The 8,798-nt window shown below is 41.8% G+C and overlaps 1 long non-coding RNA gene across 1 annotated transcript; it reads right to left on the reverse strand.

The window, feature by feature from the left end:
* Positions 1–462: 462 nt before the first annotated feature.
* Positions 463–7,314, reverse strand: LOC118006927. The gene is made up of 3 exons (XR_004678224.1): positions 7,162–7,314; positions 1,648–1,705; positions 463–833 (listed from the first exon to the last, which is right to left on the reverse strand). It is a non-coding gene; the product is annotated as an uncharacterized LOC118006927 (long non-coding RNA).
* Positions 7,315–8,798: the final 1,484 nt, after the last annotated feature.

Genomic DNA, 8,798 nt, shown 5'->3' on the forward strand with positions numbered 1-8,798 from the left:
TATTATACCTTTCAATGCAATCTGAGTACTCCCACCTTACTCTCAGATTATTTTTGCCTCCATGAGAATATCAAATTCACATGTCAATGAGTGCCTATTGAGAGCTGTATAAAGTCATGTAGGTCATCCAGTACGTATGGAGAGGATTTTGGTGATTACTCTTAAGTTAGGTTAAAGATTTCATCCCATCCATAGTTATAAACAATATTTTCTTATAATCCTTTGACTTGAAAAACCAATCACAGGCCCTCAAAGCATCCTACTTTTTCAAGAAAGTCAGAGTCCCTGCCAACAGACTTCACCAAAGTTGTGGATGTACCTGTTGACTGTCCTGCTCCCCTAGGTGTCCTATGATTACAAGGATTGGTTTGGAGGGTTATGGAATTTTCTAGTCATTTGTGAATCTCCTTGTGCTTCATGTGAGTTGATAATGTCCACGTCGTCACCTTTAAACCAAAGTTCTTTTATATACCGTTCACTGGTTTTATTCTCAGTCACTTAATCATAAATGGAGCTGATAACATTTTCACAGCCTCAATTTCTTCTGTATGGCAAGTAGCATCTAAGTCATCTTCAATTTTGAAATGGGAAGTATTCAAGTATCTCCTGAAGAGAAGTAGAGATCTTCCTGCAAGTTGTTTTTGCAGCATTTCCCCATTACTGGGTTACCTGTATTACATGAAGTTTAAATCAAATATTTGACCATACCTGTCAGTGTAATTCATACTTTGTTGACTTGTAGTGAGTACAAAACATCACTTTATCATTTTTTGAGTCCTCTTCCTTAGCATGTCCTCTTTTAGCTTTCCATACATCTCTACTTGGTACATAACCTAAAATCAAAATGTTATTTGAAAGGTTTTTTTGTTGACCTATACACAGCTCCCACACTACTATATACCCTCCTGAAAGTTGAAATCTTTACCTCTTCTTTGTCTTTGTCATAGTGGTAAAAAGAACTCTGGAAACAGACTGCATGAGCTTAAGTCATCATTTGTTCAGTGTGACCTGAACACATTACCAAACTTTTTCGTTCCTCATTTTCCTAATCTGTAATATGTAGATAATAATACCTAATGTCCTAGGATTGTTATGAAGTTTTTTTTTTTTTTTTTTTTTTTAAGATCTTATTTGAAAGAGCAAGAGAGCACATGCACAGGGAATGGCAGAGGGAGAGGGAGAAGCAGGCTCCCCGCTGAGCAGGGAGCCCAACACGGAGGTCGATCCCAGGATCCTGGGGTCATGACCTGAGCTGAAGGCAGACACTTAACTGACTGAGCCACCCAGATGCCCCTGGATTGTTACGAAGCTTCTATATGTGAGGATTCAATATGTTGATAGATGTAAAACTCTTAGAACAATGCTTGACACATGATAAACACTATACATCTTAGCTATTATATCTATTGCCATATAAACCCCACAGCTGTTGAGATTATACACGCTCCTGGCCTTAAGGTTTCTGTGCCATATTTCTTATAATAATCAAACGATTGACAATTTTAATAGGAAGATATCATATATACAGCCTACAAGCTCATTGAACAGCTGTAAGTATTTCTCTTGGATACTCCAAGGAATAGCTGAGCAAATGAAAGAGTCTTCATCATCACACAAAATATAAAGCATTGCCTTGAGGCTGCCTACCTCATTACCATTAGTGCTGGCTGGAGGGGTCACAAACACTCCCAGGCTCCCTTGATATCTGAAATAAAAACCACAAGACCAGATGTACTACCAATGGCAATGTAAATCAAGTATGTTCCCAGACAGCTGATAGCAAAATTATACACACATGTGTACACGTACATACACATTTACCCAGAGGTGGTCACTATTGTTGAAAGCCTATTACTGTACTCAGCCTTATTCGTCCTCCACAAAAGGGCATCAAGATTTTTTCTTTCTTTCTTTTTTTTGGTTTCACTAAAAAATCTATAGGAGCTACTCACCTGCTGCAAGTAAAATCCAAATCTAGTGCTAGCTGAATGTTGAGTAGAGTTATAGGAAGAATAGATAAGAATCTACCTCTTTAGCTGGAGTTTATTTAGGTAATAGGATAAATCTGTTGTTGACAGACAAAAGAATGGCAGGGACTAAACTAATTTTGCTTATTCTCTATTTTAGGGAAAATTTCACAAAAATCCGTCTGCCTTAGTAAAAAACAATATGGTTTTTTAGTATCTCAAGAACAATTTTTGTTCACATTCAACATGTGTATTTCACTAATTTGGCTTCTACCTAGGATGTAGAAACCTAGAAAGAACATCACTCTTACCTAAACAACTAGAAAAACTATAGAAAATCTTTTCTTAAACCTGTTGGAGAGCTGAGGTTAGGGTAATTAACTGGACTTTTCCTCATTTTAGTCCTGCAAGTCCCATGTCTTGGGAAACTCCTCAGTTCCACACAAATTGGGATGGTTGAACATCCTAGCAAGGGTCACAGACCAAGCAAGTTGCCTGAGCTCCAAGGAAAGACTGGCCCCACCAAGAAGATAGGATGTGAGCACTGTAGAAGAGACATCAAGTACCATAAAAGGTGCTAAGAATTCAGCTAAAATTGTTAACAAATTGCTAAAGGCCAAGTGGGGAAAAGGATCAAAGTTTATAATCCCTCAGAGCCTCAGACAAAAAAGGAGCTTGTTTCCACTTACAGCCTCTTCTCCATGTTCTCACTGGGTGCTGATGAGAAAAAGTGGGGACAAGGAGGATACCACAGAGCGCCACCCTTGGAGGGGAAGGCCTTGCTGGAGGAGAGTAAGCTCCCACTGTGGAAAATGCCCAAGTCCTGCCATCCCCTTCCTATGAATGATAGCTTCAAGCCACTGGGAAAGGAGCAGCAGACTCTGTTGCCTCCAGGGCTCAGGTAAAGGGCCCTTGATATTGGGTAAGAGTAGGAGTGAGAGGAAAAAGAGCTTCTGTCCCTGGGTAAGAAGGGACAGGAAACAGTCTTGGGCCCAAGATCTCATGTCAATACAATTACGGGAATCAGAAGACTCATCTTCTCAAGACTCACCAAAGATGCAAGATAGAATTTTGTCTGTCATAGGGAGACTGAGGGGCTGAGGAAGCCCCACTTTGAAGGCCTAAACATATAAGGCTTGCTTAAGAGAGGCTGGACCAAGATGACTGGTCCTCTGCCTCCCACTACCACCAAGCTATCAAGCAGCAGGTTACAAGCAGAGGGAAAGGCACTTTTGGTGCAGGCTAAAAGGAAGGTGAGAAGCTGAGAGTGGAAAAGGAATATTGAGAAAATCCCTGCAGCATTCCAGCCCACACTTTAAGTATAAGGTAACACTACAGGAAATTGAAATCAATGGTGTACTGAAGGTAGAACAATAAAACCCAAACCCAGCTTTACTACTGATTGATTCAACACTCCACATTACTGACCTAGCAGAAGAAGAAACATGCTTATTTGACTCATACATTATCTTAATTTCTACTGTTTTATACAAGATGCCTAGCATTGGATAGAAAATTATCAGACACATAAAAAAAGAAAAACAACCCATTGGTAAGAGAGAGATCAACCAACAGAATGAGGCTCAGAGATAACCTAAGTGTTGGAACTATAAGAGGAATTTAAAATAGCATTAATTAATATATTAATCATACATATTAAAGGTGGATAACAGGAATGATCAGATAGAAAATTTCAGTAGAGATAAAAACTATGTCAAATGGAAATGCTAACAGAAAACACAGTAACAGAGATGAAGAATACCTTCAAAAAGCCAATCAGTACACTTGATACAGCATGAACTTGGAAAGCATGAATTGAAGCTCTATAATAGAAATTACCCAACTAAAATACAAAGATAAAAAAGTGTCAAGAAAACCCAAGTAAGTGTTCAAGTGTTGTAGGAAATATCGAACAGTCTAATAAAAGTGTATTTGGAATTTAAGAAGGAGAGAGAGATAACAGAAGAAACATTTGAAGAATGGCTGAATCTTCCAAAAATAATAAAATATAACAAACCACAGGTACAAAAAGCTCAGATTCCCAAGCAGAATAAACACCAAAAAATACACACTCCAACATATTATATTCAAACTGCTGAAAAGTCAAAGTTAAAGAGAAAATCTTGCAGGTAGCCACAGAGGAAAAGATACAGTACAGAGAAACAAAGAATTACAGCTGACTTAGAAACTATGCAACTCAGAATACAGTGGAGTAATAACTGTAAAACACTAAAGGAAAAATACTGTTAATGCAGAATATTGTGCCCAGGGAAAATATCTTTCAGATATGATGGAAAAGTAGACTTCAAAAGACAGACAAAAAACGAAAAAACAAACAAAACCAAGAGAATTTATTATCAACAGACCAGCACTAAAATAAAGGTCAAAACAACTTCCTTCAACAGAAAGAACATGATACTAAACAGAACTTGCATCTACACAAAGAAATGAAGATTTCCAGAAATAGTTAAAATGAAAGTAAAGTACAAAAGATATATTTGTTCTTATTTTTTTTAATTGCTCCAAAAGATAACTGGTAGCCTAACGCAGTGGTTCTCAACCAGAAGTAAGTAATTCTGCCTCTCAGGAGACATTTGGCAATGTTGAGACATTTCTGATTGTTACAGTTGGGGTGGGGTAGGGATAAAGATGCAATGCTACTGGCATCTAGTGGGTATAAAGGCCAGGAATGTTGCTGGACATCCTACATCCTAGAAAGGTGAACCCTGTACAATAAATAATTATTCAGCCCCAAATGTCAACAGATTGTTGTAGCCTGACTGATAAAAAAGAGAAAAAGACAAGGTACCAAAGCAATGAAATGAAAAAGTGGCCATCACTACAGGTCTTGGACATTAAAAGAATATGACAATATCACAAACAACTGCATGCCCATAAATTCGAAACTTAGGTAAAATACACAAACTCCTTTCAAGACACAAATGACTAAGACTCACTTAAATACATAACCTGAATAGTCAGTCCTATGTCTACTAAAGACATTGAATTTGTAGTTTTAAAACTTCTAATGAGAAAGATTATAGGTCAAGATGCCTTCACTGCCTAAAGTCAAGATCATGATAAGATCAAGCTAGCTCTTCTTAGTGTACATCGATTTGATATATGTCTTATTAGGTGCCAGGAGAAATGCTTGAGCTTCAACCTACTGGAAATTGCAGAAAGTCCAGAATTCCAAGTTATTCCCTCCAAGGCACCAGTCCTCCCCACCCCCTCCTCCCGCTTCACTCACATTCCCACACTAGGGCCACTTTCCAGGGAACTAGAGGCTCTAGGAGGACTGGGTTAGGACTAGCTTCCAATACACATTGATTTAGAGCTGACATCTTCACATTGCTTTTAAGAGACATTCAAAACACTGAAGATACTGGAGTCTACCCAGTATCTTGTATTTTCCATAACTGAAGGATGCTGCTCAAGTGAGAGCTTGAATATAGACAATTTTCTGCTCCTATCTATACTTCAGACCAGTGCACCAGGCAATTTCTTCACTAAAGCTAATTATTTTTCTAAGGTAGTATGACTGACAAGAAGGAGTCAGGCCAAGGCTGCTGTAATCCCATAATTTGTAACAATATAATAATTTAGAGCTAAGGCTGGTGCAGTGACCTTCCCTTGTTACTTCTTCCTTCCCTTCTCTGCATTCTCTAGTTTACTTCTACAAAACCAGACAAACAGACAAAGCAGTAGAAACAGTTCTGCCAGCATCTGAATTGGTTCCAATGGCAAGAGTGGACAGAAGTTTGAGACTTTCCTGTACGAGTGACTATAATAATTCTGCAGTTCTAGACTACACAGGAGTATTCTTTGGGAGAGGAAGGGCAATGTGAGTTTTTTGGGGAGCAGTTTTTCTGAACATTTTAAGTAGTTTTCAATACTCTGAAATCTTTAGAAGAGTGGTCTCCAAAAGAAACATAACGTGAACTACATATATAAAATTTCTAGTATTCACATTAAAAAGTAAAAAGGAACAGGTGAAATTAATTTTAATATATTTTATTTAACTCAATATATTCAAAATATTTTAGCATGTAATCAACATAAAAATAAAATATTTTACTTTAAGAAACAAGACATTAAAATCTGGTGATCTGGTGTACATTTTACACTTATAGCACATCTTATTTTATTTTTATTTTTTTAAAGACTCCTGTTCACATCTATATTTTTAAGTTTGTACTTAAATTCCAGTTAATATACAGTGTAACATCAGTTTCAGGTGATTAATATAGTGATTCAACACTTCCATACATTACGTGGTGCTCATCACAAGTGTCCTCTTTAATCCCCATCACCTATTTAACCCATCCCCTCACCCCCCTCCCTTCTGGTAACCATCAGTTTGTTCTCTATAGTTAAGAGTCTGTTTCTTGGTTTACCTCCTTTTTTTTTTCCTTTTGCTCATTTATTTTGTTTCTTAAATTCCACATGTGAGTGAAATCATATTTCACTTAGCATAATACTCTCTAGCTCCATCCATGTAATTGCAAATGGTAAGATTTTGTATTTTATCGCTGAGTAGTATCCCATTGTGTGTGTGTGTGTGTATGTATGTGTATATATATATATATATATATATATACACCACATCTTCCTTATATATTCATCAGTCGATGGACACCTGGGATGTTTACATAATTTGGCTATTGTAGATAAAGCTGCTATAAACACTGGGGTGCATGTATCTCTTTGAATTAGTATTTTTGTGTTCTTTGGGTAAATACCTAGTAGTGCAATTGCTGGGTCATAGGGTAATTCTACTTTTAACTTTTTGTGGCAACTCCATACTGTTTTCCATCGTGGCTGTACCAGTTTGCATTCCCATCAACAAAGCAAGAGGGTTCCCCTTTCTGCACATCCTCACCAACACCTGTTGTTTCTTGTGTTGTTGATTTTAGTCATTCTGACAGGTGCGAGGTGTTGATTTGTTGATTATAGTGTTGATTTGCATTTTCCGGATGATGAGTGACGCACATCTTATTTTAGACTTGCCCCATTTTAAGGGCACAATAGCCACTTGTAGTTTGTGGCTACGGTACTGGACAGCACAGCTATAGAGCCTCTCAGCTTCCTTCCTGAAGTGTCCTCCCCCCACCACCACCACACCTGCACCAGCCCTTCCAGGGCATCTGTGAAAGTAATCCCAGAGCACCCATTAATACAGCTGATTTCTCACCTGCTTCTATCCTTGGGCAAGGAACCAAACATCGTTGCCTTCAGAAGTGTGGTACTTTCACATTCTGCATATCCTTCAAAGGCCCTGAAATATGAGGGGTGGGGGGTGAGCACTGGATCAGAAAGGTCTCATGATTCCAACAACCGTTAAGTTTAGTTAATAGAATCATCCCTCCTCTGTTTCTTGATGTCTTAGTAGCTACTGAGTAGTCTAGAGAAGAATCCCTTTTAACTGTTTTTTATATCATTGAATTTTATCAAAGAAGGCCTTCAGGAAAAGATGAGAGTTGGGGCCAGTACCAGGTTTATAATTTGCTGGGCCCAGTGGCCTTTCGGGGCACCTGGGTGGCTCAGTCGGTTAAGCGTCTGCCTTTGGCTCAGGTCATGATCCCAGGGTCCTGCGATCCAGCCCCGCATCGGGCTCCCTGCTCAGCGGGAAGCCTGCTTCTCCCTCTCCCCCCGCTTGTGCTCTCTCTCTCTCTGTCAAATAAATAAATAAAATCTTTAAAAAAAATTAAGAACTTCGAGCTGTGACTGCAGAGCATTTAAACAAGTGCAAGGCCCTCCTTCTGAGCACGGAGCCTTGTGTGACTGCAAGGCTGGACCTCTGTGAAGCTGGTGCCCCTAGAGGCTTCCGTCCCTGGAGGAAGCAAGGAAGTGGTGACATTACCTAGTCTATCCCTGAGGACCTGAACCTTAAAGGAGACCCCAAAATAATGTGTACTAGAATTCACTGAGGAAGAGGTGTTGAGGCCAGTGAGAACCCTTTGGGAAAAAGTAGTGAGGGGATCAAGGCGGTGGGTAAAACTTGCCTTTGCTGATTAAACCACTGAGTACCCCGGGTATTCGTGAGGTCAAGCTTCTGGGACCCCAAGCTGGGTAACAACAGACTGACACCTGCAACGAGACTCCAGGCCTGAGCAGGAGTCCCTTCGAGGCTGCTTCAGAGTCAGCGTTCCCCTCTCCAAGCCACAAACAGGCGCCGCCAGGGAGGGAATTCCGGGAGCTCCCTCCGCCGGAGTTGGTGGGAGCGGCGGCCCGGCTTCCGGCCGCTGACCCCGCGAGGGCGGACCGGTCAAGGCGAGGAGAGGCGACTTTGCGAAGCCGCGCCCGCACTTCCGCCTCTCCCCCACGGGGGGGACGCACACCTCCAGCTGTAGGGGGCTGGGGCGGGCAAAGGCCGGTCGGCCACCGGGCCCCGAGGCCCACCCGGGCCCGTCGCAACCAACCCGAACCATAGCCACTGTCGCTGCAGCCCGTCGCGGCGTCGAAAGGGCGACCGGGGACTCGCCACTCGCTCGGTGCCCGGAGCCTCAGGGACCCCTCTCCCGCCACTGGAGTCCGTTGGGAGGCAACCGTTCAGGGCGTCTACCAGCAGCCGCTCACCGGAACCCCGGGCCTGGCAGCGCGCGCGGCCCGCGGGTGGTTTCCCCAGGCGACAGGCCCCGCCCCCGGCGACAAGCCCCGCCCCGGCCGCGCGCAGGGCCAAGCTCCCAGCAGAACCTGGGGTCGGTTGTGGGTTTGGGCGGATTCCGGGATGGCTCGTACCCGCGCCGCCTTTCGCGTCCCTATTCTTCCTTAGCACTCTGTTTTGCCGCGGTGCGCTCCTGGCGCTTGGCACACAGCGCGGCGTCATAC

Source organism: Mirounga leonina, unplaced genomic scaffold (genome assembly GCF_011800145.1).
Source record: "Mirounga leonina isolate KUSES-001 unplaced genomic scaffold, KU_Mleo_1.0 Mir_115, whole genome shotgun sequence".
NCBI classification, from domain to species: Eukaryota; Metazoa; Chordata; class Mammalia; order Carnivora; family Phocidae; genus Mirounga; species Mirounga leonina.